The sequence below is a fragment of the Cavia porcellus genome, unplaced genomic scaffold (genome assembly GCF_034190915.1).
Source record: "Cavia porcellus strain 051 isolate PalLab524CR breed Dunkin Hartley unplaced genomic scaffold, mCavPor4.1 scaffold_4, whole genome shotgun sequence".
Taxonomy (NCBI): Eukaryota; Metazoa; Chordata; class Mammalia; order Rodentia; family Caviidae; genus Cavia; species Cavia porcellus.
The window spans coordinates 117,636,444-117,651,793 of NW_026947487.1; the positions used below are offsets into that span (position 1 = coordinate 117,636,444).

At 46.9% G+C, this 15,350-nt stretch overlaps 1 long non-coding RNA gene across 1 annotated transcript; it reads right to left on the bottom strand.

Moving 5' to 3' along the window:
• Positions 1–307: 307 nt before the first annotated feature.
• On the bottom strand, positions 308–8,646 carry LOC134475638 (uncharacterized). The gene is made up of 3 exons (XR_010046813.1): positions 8,529–8,646; positions 7,702–7,797; positions 308–3,375 (listed from the first exon to the last, which is right to left on the bottom strand). It is a non-coding gene; the product is annotated as an uncharacterized LOC134475638 (long non-coding RNA).
• Positions 8,647–15,350: the final 6,704 nt, after the last annotated feature.

The following is a 15,350-nucleotide window of genomic DNA, read 5'->3' on the forward strand; positions in this document are numbered from 1 at the left end:
GAGTGAACACAGAGCTTTGGTGCTCAAAAAAGCCATTAAAAGAACACAGAATAAAAGTCCAAACATCCATTCACTTGCAGTGAGAGGTTTAAGGTTAGAAACGTAAATTCAGGAGGCAGACGGAGCCCTCAGAGTGTAGACCAGGGTGCGAGCCGCACCGGGATCCTGGCATTGATCTAGCACCTGTGTGTGCACCTCTAACCAGGGCCTCTCTAATACCAGCTGCATACACCAGGAGAGGGGAGTTCCTTGTAACTCACACCAATTTATTTAATGAGTTCCCAGCTAAGACTTTGATATAGAGAGGTACTTAATAAATGTTTTATTGAATGGCTGTAGTCTGATAAATTCAGGGGACAGAGGGACTGTAATCGCCCTCGATCTTAATACTTCGCTTGTATTAATTCAGCGTAGACATGCAGCTTCTTAGCCACCGTGTCACAGCAGCGGCTCTAATTGACTGTGTGCTGTTACGCCAGGCCTCTGCAATCCCACTCCTCCGCAAATGAGTCTTGAAACACCCATTCTCTGCTGTGAATTTATTCCCACTCAAATTCATCTTTCAGTTTCAGCCCGACCTTGCCAACAAGATCCCTCTGATGTAGAATCCGGGCTCCATCGTCTAGCAGGTAAGATCATTCCTTAGAGCTTCGGATCACTTGGAAATACAACACGTCTGCCTACCATAAGAGTGTCCTAGCCTAGACAATGTGAACAAGGTAAAATAGAGACGAGAGTCCCACAACACACGGGGAGAGGAACTCTCTTCCCCTTCCCAGACACTGACATTAGCAGACGATCTTTACATATCATTAAACACCCAGTTATAAATCAACCTGCTAACTCATCCAGGTCCTGTTTCCACCTGTTGATTATGGGAGTTACATAAAATATCTCATCAGATATCTTGCTGGGAGTCACATGTGTCGTGCCTGCAGGCTGCTACAACAGTACAAAAATCCAATCATAAAAGGAATGAGAGCTGAGCCAGTTCACCGTGATTTGTTTTCGGTGAACCCATCCTAGCTCCCAGCAACTCCAGCCTCCTTTCCCACCACCTCGGGAGCCCTCTGTGTGTTCATTTAGCCCAGATTGCACCATTCAGGAGAGTCAAGTTCACTGCCTGGCAGCTTCTAAAGCAACCTTCCTCTACTGAAAATCACTTCGGAAGCTCTCAACAGTGAGTCTTCAGCCACCTATCCTCTTTGTATTCAGCAAATATTTAGAGAATGCCTATCATGTAGCTCGCTGTAAGGAATCTGGCGTAGAGAGAGAAGTAAGCAGATGGGGTTGTTATTCTTGTGGAGTTCAGATGAAGATTGCTGACAATTGCATTTCAATCAAGCAAACACAACATAGAAGCATGGGTGGTGTGATTCGTGCGGTCTGTCTGTGGAGGAAATCAGAGAGCTGAGTTGCTGTAGTGACTGAATCTTCTTGGGGTCCTCCTGCCTCCCTCACCTCCCCTGCCCTGCTCAAAGGCACCGAGGAATCTGCCTCTCCTCTGTTGTTGTTCTAAGAAAAACCAGACAATGGCCAGAAGATGCTGAGCTGTAACATTTACTGGGACACATCTCAGAGGACTTTTGTTCCCTGCTGTAGAAAACCGCTTGCTACAGTCAGCCAGAGAGATACAGCAGCATATGGTACCAAGGACCTGTTCGGTGTGGATCAAGAGCACATAAAAATCGCACGCACTCACCCAGATTCCATATTCAAGCCCACAAGATGCCAGTGTCTTCGCTGTACTAGGAAATCTTCAGGGCAGGGATGTAAGCTGTGGACCGCCAGGATCCCAAAGCAAGCTTTGCCCTCAGCGAGGTCTTGGGGGAGATCACTTACATTCATGCTCTGTTTGCCTGTGGCTTTTCTGTTCCTCCCCAGAATGTTGCCCACGTCTTGAGATGGGGCTCACTGTGACTTACTCTGGCCAGAGGTATCTAGCAGGAGTGCTGTGGGCTGGTTCCCAACACAGCCTTCTGTTTCGTTTCTGTGCTGGGCTCCTGCAGCTCTGTCACCACCAGGATGATGAGTCTGGGACCATACGTGAGGATAAGAAACCAAAGACAATGCATATTGTTCTGATTTTCCTCTGTACACACCAGACTGTAACGAGCTAGCAGTGTCCATGGGATGTTAGATACACAGAGGAGCCTATCTGCAATTCACAGGACCACCTAGCTGGCATCTCCCAACTAGAGACACACAGCAAAGGTTTGAATTTGTTACAGGCATCATTTTTGCCACACCCCATTCTTTTTTTGGTGGTCACTGTTCAGCTACAAGAAGGACAAAGAGAAGGATGAGAAGGTGACATTTCGATGTTAAACTTCTCAAGAAATTTGCCGCACCATTGTGGTGTACACTCTTTATGCTTGAAATACACTTCTTGTGCCAAAGGCTTCTCTGAGCTAGATACGGAGAAGATTGGGCTGAGTGTCATAAATATCTTGAGGAGAGCAGCTGCCAGACACGGGGGAAGGAGGAGGTTCAAAAGTAACATCTCTGTATCCTGCGGAGCAAGCAGCAGCATCGATTTCATGCGTGAAAGTTCCAGCAGATTCATGAGATGAATTTCACGGAAGCCTGAAGCCCAGAGCTTGCTTCTGTGACTTGGTGCTGGCTTCCTGCCTGCGCACGGACACTGGGCCCTGGTTTCCTCCCCTCTGTTCTATGGTTCCCATAGCAAGATCATTCTCCCTGGTAGAGGGCTTGGAATTCAACAGCAACTGAGCACCTGGGCTTTCCCTCTCATCTGTAAACCTCCCGCAAGCGCTCCTCCCCTAGCTCATCGATCCCCCCCTAATGGAAATGAAAAGCTCTTAAGCTGTTTTCAGCGTGTTTCATGAAGCGCGGGCTCTTTTGGGTCCATGATGGAGTAAGACGGTTCAGGACATGGGCTCTGGAGGTGGCTGCGTGGATCAGTGGGAGGCATCTCAGCGCCACGGCCCATGCACGGCACGACCTCCTGCAGTCCTCCTAACCTCTCACAATGTCCCTTTCTCCCCACATAGGAACTGGGGCAGAGGTCTAGGCATCTCTTGGGAGAATGACCATACGCAATATAGCAAATATGGGGATCTGCTTCTCTCTTCTGTTTGAAGGTCAATGTTTTCACTGTTTTGTTGTTATGATTAATTATTTTGCTCTATTCAATATTCTCTTTTGATTGGTTTTATCATGTTCTGTCTCTGGTTTGATTTCGCTATGCCTGATGGAATGGACAGCGATTGTGTGGGTAACGAGATATACCGTGGTACCTACTACTGTTATCCGGGCATCCTGCTGGGAAGTTCTGTACCAATTTCACCGCACTGTCTCCACTGGCTTTGTTCTGTCATGTTCTGTTGTATTTTTACTACCTGCAAAATAAAACTTAAAAAAATAAAGCACTTTGTTATTTTCTGCGTTGACAGTCCCTCTCTTTTACATTAGCACACGTTCTCAGCACACAGTGCCTGCGTCCCTCATGGGAAGTTGGTACACGTCTGTAATACCTCCTATTCTTTTTTTTCTCCCTCTCCCTCTCCCCTCCTTGCCCTGCCCTCCATCTCCTGAGCCCCTTCCCACTTGAAAAAGATCTGTCTCCCTATTTCCTATGATCTTATCTCTTATTTTGCTCTTTATTCACATTTTGGATTTCTCATACAAGAGAAACCATGCGATATTTAAACCTGCGTGTCTGAGCTCACTAAACATTATGGTCTCCAGGTCTATCCATTTCCTACAGGTGTCTAAGCTTACCTTTGTGTGGCAGTGTAGTATTCCACTGTGTGTAAATGTCTAGTTCCTTTATCCGTCCATCTGTGGATGGACATGTAGCAGCACAATTCATGGTAGGTAAGCACTCCAGACACCTGAGGTTTTAGGAGAGCTCCACATGTACACATGAGGCTCCCTGTCGGCACCCGCTGTGAACCCTTATTAGAATCACTCCTGAACAACATGAAGGCATGCTGGGATGACCGAGTCTCCAGATCACGAGTGACAGGGCGTCGGCAGCAACACCTGCCTGCTTCCCGCCCTGACTCTCTTCCTCCTGCTGGCTCGTACTTTTTTAAACTGGTACATGTTAGCAGTATACGATGATCACATTCCTCCTGGGGATCTGGTACATGTACCAACTGCACCCTAATTCCTTACCCATCCCCTGCGGTCCCCTCCCTCTACCTGTAGCTCCCCTTCTCATTTGCAAAAGATCTATCTACCTGTTTGCTATATCTTTTGTTTTGTCCATTATTCATATTTTGGGTGTCTCACATAAGAGCAACCATGCAATATTTAAGCTCGTGTATCTGATTTCTTTCACTTCGTATTATGGTATCAAGATACATCTAATGTCCCACACACGGCTCAAATTCACCCTTCTTTTTGCCTGAGTAGTACTCCACTGTGTAAATACTTTTTTCCCATTTATCTGTTGATAGTCATAAAAACTGCTTCCAATATTTAACAGCTGTGAATTGTGCTTCTATAAACATGGCTAGGTGTGAATCACCATAACACAAAGTCCTTAACACTTTTGGGACGATACCTAGAAGGGCACTAACAGGGTCAGATGGAATTTCTAGTTTTAGCTTTCTGAGGAGTCAGCGTACTGGTCTCCATGGTGGCTGCACTAGCGTCCATTCCCAGCAGCGTAGCGGGGCCTTCTAGCCCTGCAGCCTCATGAGCATTTGCTATCATTTGACATCTTCTGGATGGCCATTCTCTGGAGTCAGATGGAACCTCAGTGTTATTTTCCTTTTCATTTCTGTAACAGCTGAAGCTGTTGCATATTTTTTCGGGTACGCACCAGACATTTGCACATTTCCGAGAAGTGTGTATTCATTTCAGTTTCCTATTTTGGATAGCATCATTTATGGGGGACCTAATGTTGTTTCATTCTTCATAAAGTCTAGACATTAGTTCTGTGAGGAATAACTGGCAAACATCTTCCCCAGTCTATGCATTGTCCCTTAAATCTGCTGTTTACTTCCCTTGTTGTGCAGGAACTTTTTAATTTGCTCTGATCCCATCTGTTGATTCTTGGCGCTACTTCTTGTGTAACTGGGGTTCTGTTCAACGACCTTGCTTATACCTAAGTGTTCAAGGGTTTTACCTATTCTACCTTTTAGCAGATTGTTTTTGTTTTAACATTTGGATTTTGATCTATTTTTATTTAATTTTCTACACAGTGAGAGATAGGGGCCTAGATTCAGTCTTCTGCATGTGGATAGCCAGTGTTCCCAGCACCATTTATTTAAAAGACTATCTTTCTTCCAATGTATGTTTTTGGCCCTTTTGTCAAAGATCAGATAGCTGAATGTACCTGGAAATGTTTCTGTGTCCTTTGTGCTGCTCCACTGATCCACGTCTCTTTTTATGCCAGTACCATGCTATTTTTATCATAGTAGCCTTGTAATATAATTTGAAGTTCAGAATTATGATGCTTGCTACTTTCCTCTTGCCCAGGATTGCTTTTGCTATCTGGGTCTCTTCTGGTTCCATATGAATTTTAGGATTGCATACTTTAATCCCATGAAAAAAGATATTGGTATTTTGATAGGGATTGCACTATTTCTGGCCACTTTGACTATCCTGGTTCTGCCTATCCAGAAACAGGCGATAGCTTCTCATTTTCTGATGTCCTCTTATATTACCTTTTGTAGTGTTATAGTTTTCAACATAAAGGTCTTTCCCTTCCTTGCCTAGGTTAATTGCTATTTAATTTTTCTTCATGCTATTATAAATGATATTGTTTTCCTAATTTCTTTCTTGGTGAGCTCAGCACTAGTGTACCAGAATGTTATTGCTTTCTGTGTGTTTATTTTGTATTCTACTACATTTCTGAATTTGGTTATTAGGAGTATTTTGGTGGAATTATTTGGACTTCTATGCAGAGGATCTTGTCATCTGCAAACAATGATGTTTTGACTTCTTCCTTTCATATACATAGATAGATAGATAGATAGATAGATAGATAGATAGATGGATAGATAGATAGATTGCTCTGACAAATGAAGTACTATAGTATGTTGAAAAGAAGCAGTGATAGTAGTCATTCTTGTCTTGTTCCTGATTTTAGAGGGAAAGCTTTTGGTCTTTCAGCCACTTTATGCTGGCAGTAGGTTGGACATAGTGATTTTAATCAGGTTGACACAAGGTCCTTCTATATGTGTTATTTTCAGGATTTGTATCATGAATATGTTGGATTTTGTCGAAGACTTTTTCTGCATTATTGAGATGATCACGGAATTTTTGTCTTTGCTTCTATTTATGTGATGTACTACGTTTATTGATTTGTGTATGCTGAACCCTTCTTGCATCCCTGAAATGAAGCCTACTTGGTCATGATATATGACTTTTGCATTCTATTTGCCAGTAACTTGTTGAGGATTTCGGCATCTATAGGAGCCCATATTTCACCTCCAGGCTTGATCTGAGCCCTAACTCTTGCCAAAACCCTCTAGCTTCTCTGGGATGAGTCTCTAAGAAAGCTGCACCACAGACCCAGATTCTCAGTGCCTGCTCTGCCCCCTTAGCCAAGCAGTGGACTTGTGCTCACCTTGTGATCCATTCCCTGGGCCACCACCTACTACCAGGAATGTCCACTTCTCTCCAGAACACCTGGGTTTATTCACACTCACTCAAACTCCAAGTCATGCTGTTTTTGCAGCTGACCTCTTCCTGATCTACCTTCTCTGAAAGCACCAGGTTTACCTCAAGCTGTGGACTGCCTTACTGAGTTATCCCTTGTGACATTTTTATGTGCCCGCTTTGGCCAGGACCCAGATATTCACTTAAGTAATAGTCTATATATTGCAGTGAGCCTATTTTGTATATATGGATAATATCTTCAATCTATTGACTTGAAGAAGGAGAAATAATTCTCAATAATCTGGGTGGATTTTATCCAATCGGCTAAAAGGCTTTAAAAGCAAAACTGAAGTTTCTTGGAGATTAAAAAAAAAAGAATCCACCGATGGGCTGTAGCATTAGCTTCTGCCTCAGAGCACCAGCCAGTGGTCTGCCCTTGGATTTCGGGGTGGTCAGTCCCTAGGACATGTGCACCAATCAAACTCCACCCCTTGCCTGTTGTTTTCTCTGACAGCACCCTGGATGCCCCGCTCCTCTTGCCTGAGCACCCCGACACCAGCATAGACTGTGCAGCCAGCAAGCCACACCCACAGGAGCTAAAACTCTCAACTGACAGTTCTCCAACTCACAGAAAAGCCAACCAGTCCCTGTTCACAAAGTAAGTTTACCAGGCTGATGGTTCTGTTAATATTGTTAACAGTAGTGAACGCTAAAGCTGAATTTTCCTGGGCATTTTACTCCGGTCCACGATGACACCAGGCACTCTTCGTGCATGGCTTCACCTACCACCCCTGGTGCCCTACACAGCAGGGACTGGTATCATTCCCGCATCTCTACAAGCCTCCTGACAAAGCCTCAGAGAGCCTGACCGGCCCACATCTACTCCACCAACACCCTCATCCCAGCTCCGGGGAGTAATCACTTGTCTCCTTGCTCCTGTTCTCACGCTAAATCCATTTCTTACATTATAGCTACAATGCATTGAATGGTGGCTCCCAAAAGATAAATCCCGTAAACTAATCCTATTTGAAAAACGTCATTACTGTCTTAGTTACTTTTAACTCATCGCTGAGACAAAATACCTGAAGCCCAAAATTGGGAAAGGAAAGGTTTATTTCTTACAAGTTTTGGAGGTTTCAGTCCATACTCAGTTGACTCCTAGGCAGGGTGGCATGGCGGACCACAGTTCATGGCGGCTGCAAACAGCAAGGCAGAAATCTGCAAGAGAGAGGAGAGACACACCTTCTTCCTGCTATTATATCACATCCTGGCTCCACCCCTAGGCGGGTGTAACACTCACATCCCCAATCCAAGCACTAGACAATGAACCAGTCACAAATGCACAATGCAAATGCATGAGGCCTGGGGGCCCCAGACATAAACCATGACAGTTACGGACATCATAAGGGCATTGAGCTTCTATTCTTAACTCAAGTGGGCCCAAAATCTAATGAAAAATGTGCTTGCAAAACAAAAATGGAGAAAGCACACAGGGGAAAGGGGAAGGAGGAAGAGACTGGGGTAATGCAGCTACAAGCCAAGGAATGCTAGGGATTTCCAGCAAGTGTCAGAAGCTACAACAGAGAAGCATGGAAGAGCTTCTCCGTCAAGGCCTCCTGAAGGAGCCTGTGACGAGCCACAGTGCACTGCTTCAAAGCCCGGGGCATTTGAGGACACACAAGGACACGACCCGCTGTCTGGCACATGCATACAACGGGATACACTGATAGATGCATGACCAAGGATAGACAACCGCGCATGCGCTCACCGTTAGGCCGGCATACCAGAATACTGGCGCCTAACGGCCAATATGTACAGGCCAAGCAGTAAACAGGCTTGCTTGCTATTGTTGCTGATGTTAGCGCCCCCGCATGCTTTCTTTTCCTTGGGAGCCTCACCCATGAAAACACCCCTTCAGGCCCTACCACCAGACCCCGATGGAGCCAAACCTGCTGGCCGTTAGATTTGGACTTCTGACGTCCACGACTGGGAAAATAAACTTCTGTTGTTTTATGCTTCTCAGTCAATGTGTAGCTTATTTATTTATGTTGGTAATCCTAGAACACTAATACAGAAGAAAAGGTGGTGCTTTAAATATGGAAATAAGATTGTGTCATTTTCCTGAAGAAAACCCCCAATACCACTGCACTGCACTCCAAAGACATTCAAACCCTTTTTTCCAGCTCACCCAGGCTGTATGTGATAACATGTTCATCTCTGCACTGTACCCAGGGCGGCCTGGCTCCTTAATTCGATTCACCCCAGTCACAGTGGTGCACTTTCTGTTCCCTGAATGCACCAACGCTGGGATCAAATTCCACGCTCCCATAGAGCCCAGCACGCCACCCTGCTGCCCTGTCCTCTTCCGGCACAGCCCGTGGCCTTCTTTGCTGATTGCTTTGTGAGCTCTGTCTGTCCCCCATAAAAGCAGGCTCTTGTCTGTTTGTTCACTGATGAACACCCCAAGAAAGCGGCTTAAGACTCCCCAACATTCAACTTACTTCTAAACATGTTCAGGTGACACCTCCGTCTGAATCTGAAACTCAATTGTTCTCTGCAGCAAAGTGGGCCCCAAACTACCTCCCAACACTTTCTGCCACCTCCGTGGCCATTGAGAAGCCATCCCAAAGCAAAGAGGGGCTCACATCTCACAGCACCTTGAATGCTGTTAGCCACCACCCTCTGTCCCACTACTGCCCTCTGTGTCCCACCCCAATGCCTCTTCTCTCCTGACTCACACATGATCCCCCAAACTGTGCCCACGATTGAGTTCACAGGCCACCTCTTGGACCACCATGCATATGTCACTTCACTTCTTCCTAAAGCTACGAAGGAGCTCTCCACCAGTCTTATGGACAGAATTCTTCAGCTGCTACCAATGTGCTCCCAGCTCAGAGCTGCCAAGGAACCCTAGCAGGACGAGCAGCTGCAACCTCTTAGCCCTAAGACTTCTGTGAGCTCCAAACTCCTCACCAAGGCCGGAGCCCTGGTTGCTTAATGGGTCTCCTTAGGCAGCCAAATCACAGCCTGCAGGAGGCTGATGAAAGGAGACTTTACCTAAACAAAGTACTTGGCATGTGGGGAGCACGCTGGCCATCAGTGCCAAGTCTCAGTCTTCAAGGAACCGGACTGCAAAGGCTATGCAGCTGTTCCTGAGTCGCAGCAGATGGAGAGATTGGCAAACTCCATCAGCTCCCACGCCCTGTCCTAATGAAGCTTCCGTCCCCAACCCTGTGCCCCAAAACACCACACCTGTTTTCCTTGAAACCTCAAGCTCCAGGCACTCAAGATGCCCCTCTGTCCCTCCGGGCGCCACAAGTTGGTTGGATGTCCAAGGTCCCAGACCCCTGGATCCTGCACGTGACACTGCACAGGGAGCTCACATGAATACATCTAAAAGCTCTTTGCTGAATTTTGTTAGGTTTTGCTTCTATTTTAAGTGCAGCCACTGCCTTAGAGCTTAATTCAAGCTTTGTGAAGAAATTTTAACTTATTTGAACCCCAGGAACTTCCTGCTTCCCAGAGCTTTCTCATATGTCCCCCGGGCCCTCTTGACCATTGAGGGGAGCTGGCCAACAAACTTTAAAACACCGCTAGAGCAGTGCTGACCCAAGAGCTCCTTCATCCTCACTTTAGGAACTTAACATGAGGAGTTTTCTCCCCCACCCCCAGGAGGCCCATCACAGCAGCTGTCCCTGATTCAGCAGGTTTCACCTGCAGCTGAACAGATGCGATTCTTCAGGGTTTAGGAAACTGTATCTCTTCGCTTCCCAGCTTTGCTGAAACAAGCACTGGGATGGCCCAGCAGTGAGTGTTAATTTTGGCAGGGCATCTTGCCACCACGGCTTCCTCCTGGGCCTGGCCACAGAGCTGGGAAGATAGATACATCGGCAGAGTACAGTCAGATCTCCAGAACACAGCCAGCATCTCTGCGCAAAGAAGCCCCACCATGATTCCCAGCGGAGCTGCCTGCTGTTGCATATTGGACTGCCCCAAGAAGCATGCCCTGGGGCAGAATCCAAGACCTGGGGTGGCCCTTAAAGTCTAGACAAAGGTTCCCCAGCCTACCCAATCGTAAGGGTCACCTGGGCCACTTGCTAAAAACTCATTCATGTCCTTAGGATACAATTCAAAAAATACCCCATAAAGATGATCATCTCAGTGCCCACCTTCATCCCAGAGATTTATTTTCTCCCCATATCTATCACTCTGCTTCCCCCGGGGTCCTTTGCCAGTTCATCAAAGGGCTGGGCTCTTTCTTTCCTTGGGGCCTTGGCACATTCTTTCTTGCCCAAAGTGCCCTTTCTCTTGGTTAATTCTAACTCATCCTTGGACCTCAGCTCAGTGCCACTTTCCTGGCCAGTCTTCCTCCCCTAGACCAGCTCAGGCCTCATTAGGCTCCCTCATTGGTCCCTTGGTAGCATTTATCAAATGTGTAGTGAACTCATTACCTGCATAATTATGTGCTCATTATCTGTCTTCAACAGGCTGTGAGCACCATAAGGACAGTGACTGTGTCTGTCTTGCACACGTTATATCCCCAGGAGGCCCGACGCACGAGTACGGATGCAACAAGCAGACAAACAAAACCATCAGCAAAGTAATAAAAAGTTTTAATGAGGCCCTCTCCCCCGCTTCAGGTGTCCTGGCAACTGCTAGGTACCTGCGCCTTCGACTAACATAAGCTGATCCAGGCACACTTCTTCATCTGCCTTTGAACAGTCCACAAGTTCAAAAGGGCACCATTCACCCAATGTCTGTGATTCCTTTTTGCATGACAAAGGGATTCTTCACTTTGCAAAAAAAATACCCTGAAAGGCATTTTTAAATAGTGCGCTCCCTTCGGTGCCCAAAAGCCATATTACGAGCTCATTAATTATCTTCCAGGGAGGCTAGAACTAAGAGGCAAGTCATGAGGATGGATGCCAAGGGAGGAGATGATGATAAATCCGCACTTTAAGGGACGTGTAAATCAGGAGGACGTAGGACCCGATGTACCAAGGGTGATGCGTACACAGTTATCAGGGGCTTTCTTCTCAGCCAGTGTGTTTGGCGGGGTGGAAACACTGCTGGCTTGGAACCGGATTCCACCTGTGAAAGGCGTTCCTCTCCTCTCTTTGTCTCTGCGCAGCTTCTGAAGGCATCTTTGAGCTGCTGGTGTGGAGCTGCAGCGCGGTCCTGCCCTGCCTCAGCATTGCCTGCTGCCACATCAAACTCTCCTGACCACTCCGGGCTGCAGAAGTCCTTCCTGGGCGTGACCGCCACAGGCCACCCCGAGGCAGGGAAGGCAGCCGTGTGGGGCAGAGTAGGGAACTGCTCCGGCAGGTCGCCTGCCGGGGCCCTCTGCGAGGAACTACATTGGTTCTTTCACGGGCATCAGCCGGACCTGTGTTCTAACCACTGGGACATTCCTGGTAGGTGCCCTTAGAGGTCAGCTGGGTCCAGCTCTTCTTCCCAGTTGCTCCTCCCTTCCCCGGGCGGGGTCTAAACTTGCCATAGCTACTGTTAAAAAAAGCAAAAAAGCAAACCCCAGGCTCTTTCATCCTGCCCCCTCCTCCGTATTCTCATGGTCTTTCCTTTGACGGGCAAAGGCTTCTCTTTGGGTATGAAGACATCTGTCTCCCTCCTCAAGCCTGACCTCCCCAGAGTCTTGAAGACTGGACTGTGTCGGTCTTAATTTTGTTGGCCTCGGAGGGCAGCACAGTACCTGGACCTCAGAACCTGTGTCACATAAATGATGACATGGATGCTTCACCTTTACTGCCAGCCCTTAGGACAAAGCAAGGAAGAAGAAAGAAAATAACACAAACAACAAACATGAACAATAACAAAACCTCAGGAAATCACGTAGTGATGTGTAACAGGGTCCTTGGTCTTTAATAAAAAGCAAATGGGGCACGTTGGGTCTTCCCTCTCGTGTTGCCCCTCTGCCCGCCTTTCACTATCAAATGATCCTAGACATAACTTCCTCGCTCCTCTCCTTCACGTTTCCCCCAGATGTGAGGTTCTTGTATTTTTCTCGCATCCTCATCTATGCCTATTAAGACACAGCAGAGGTGGCGAGATCTCAAAATGCCTCCACAGTGCAATCCCAAAGCCAGCAGTGGGAGGGGAGAGAGGGTATTTTGAAGAACCATTGCTAAAGACGGCGATGGTAAATTCACAAGCGAGGCTTCCCCGGGCTATCCTAGTGCTCCTCCAGGACTAAAACGCCAGGTCAAGGGCCAGTTCAGACACTGAGTCACTGTACCTGGAGGGGAAAGGCGTGAGTTAGGGTCCAGCTATCCAGGCTTTTGTTGTGGACACAGAAACTGCCGAGAAAACGCTACTCAACATGTCCTAGGACTCACATCTGTAGGGTCAAAATTATCTGATTAATTTAGGTAGGAGTCCCCATCGTGGTTTGTCTCAGGCAGATAATTAAAGGAGAATCAAAGCTTTGAGCCTAAGAAATTGTCAGTGTGCCAGTGTTCAGCCACTCGTAAATAAACACAGCAGGAGCCGGAACCTCCACCAAACCTACACGGAGAAGCAAAGCCACCCCTCGTATCCGAGCCGTCCTGTGAACCTGGTCTTGTATGTGAGGCCCATGCAAGGATAATCCAACCCCGGGGCCCTACAAGACTGGGGTGCCTCTGAAGCATCCAACAGAGCTTGAATCGTCTTGCCTAGAGTTGCAGTGATAATTTAAATTAGAGTTCTTTGAAAACTGGTATTGGACTAGAAGTGCTCAAAGAGCATGAAATTTTATCAAGGGTGACTCTTTATGAACCAGAATGTATGATTAACATGAACATTCATTTTTTCCCGGGCCTTTCAAGTTCTAAAACACCCTTTTTTTTTTTTTCTTTTTTTTGGTACCGGGGATTGAACTCACGACCTCACGCTTGCCAGGCAGGCACTTATGCACTGAGCTAAATTCCTAGCCCAAGTTCTAAAACATCCTTTTGTTAAAAATAATTTATTGAATATAATAACTACCATTTTTCACACATTTCAACACATTTTCTCATTTAGTAACCAATAACTTCTCAGAAAGGTAGACAGGAATTTCAGCAATGTCAGTGTCCTACCCAATTTCATTTTTTCTCTAGTACCCAGACTTTTGTGGACCTCGTCTTCCAAACTGTATGTCTGTGTCGGAGGGCTTTCCTCCGACTACTGGAGACCTGTTTGCCTAATGACGTAGAAAGTGGGACGCGCCTGGGAATTTGTGTTCCCTCGATCCACCCCGCCTTAACCACTGACTGAAATGCTGAAGGATGAAAGGACTAGCCCCTTGTCTCAGATGGGGCCAACTAGGCACAGGTCACCTCCAGGTGTCCCCGTGGGACAAGCTGGAGTTAGCCCCTAGGACTGGCCTGGGCTCTGCCCCTCCCTAACAAACCGCTCAGACCTGCAGCCCCAGGTCAGGAGCTGCTCCTGGTGTGCAAACAGACTTCTGGGTCATCACCACTTTTCACAAATGGCAAAGTGGACTGACAGAGGCTAAGTGACCTGCCCAAGGTCACGTGAGCTGAGTCTAGAACTCAAGTCTCTTTTGTAAGTAAGCCCTTCAATCAATACAAATGAAGCACACACCATCTGCTCATAATGGAGAAGAGACCCTACTAAGAAGAACAGGAGACTCAACTTGGTATTCTGGCCGGAAGTACTTTCATCTGAAAGCATGTGGAATGAAGCAGTATTCACTGTCTTTCCAGGTTGATTTTTGTCACGTGTTCACTTGAAAGGAATAAAGCAGTGAAAACTTTTCCTGGGCACAATACAGCACCCCCAAGGGTCTCCAGTATAACCAGAAACTTTCTCTGCTTGTGAGGTTCTACACCCACACAAGTGTCTGGGAGACAGAGAGGAACGCAGGGTGTGAGGAAGGATGGAAATTTAATGAGGTCTACAGTGGAGAAACAAAGAAGGGTCTCGAAGAACCCTGCACCGGTGAGGTGGCATTTCTGCACCTGGCCACCATCACTTCCAGCGCACACCAGGGAAGCTGCCCTCAGCCCCTCGGATCACCTAGGATCACAGGGGAGATGTGAGCCCAGTACAGGAAAACTCAGCAGCAACACTGGGCCATCCATAAGACCATCCACCTGAGTCCCTGCATTCCCAACCCTGGCTCATCTGAGAGGTAAAGTTACTCACCCAGATCCATATAATCCTGCAAGAGACATGGCCAAGATGTGAACCCTTGAGTACCCAATTCCAAAGCCACACTTGAAGAATCACACAGAAAAATGCAGAACAGTGTTCTCATGAACATTTAGTTATCTCCTGGCAGGATAAAAAGTCAGGCTGAGCAAATGCCTTAGCATAAAGCCAACTAAAATCCTCATTCAGAAACAAAAGAATAGAATTAAGACTCAGATCACCAAAAAAAAAATTAGCTCGGAAAGGAGGAGAAAAGCCTAAACATGAGAACACGAATGTTCTAACACTAGCTGGATGCCTGCTGGCGAGGAAGAGCCATGTCAGAAGATGCTGGGAGTCTCCGTGTGTGCTTAGCTTCGTGACAGCTTCACTGCACCCTCTGTGTCACTTGCTGCGAGAGAAAAAAATCAGTCAACATTGACAGAGCAAGACTTGGGTAAGGTGGCATTTCCCTAGTGTGCACCAAAACATGGCTTGGATCAAGTCTTTCCTACAAACTAGAGTGACAAAAGAGGAGATCAGGAATCTTTCTACCTGCATACAAACCAGAAGAACAACAGAAATTCCAGAGAAGCCCGCTTAACCTCCTACGGCAGAGGAAGTCTTTGATTAATCTCACG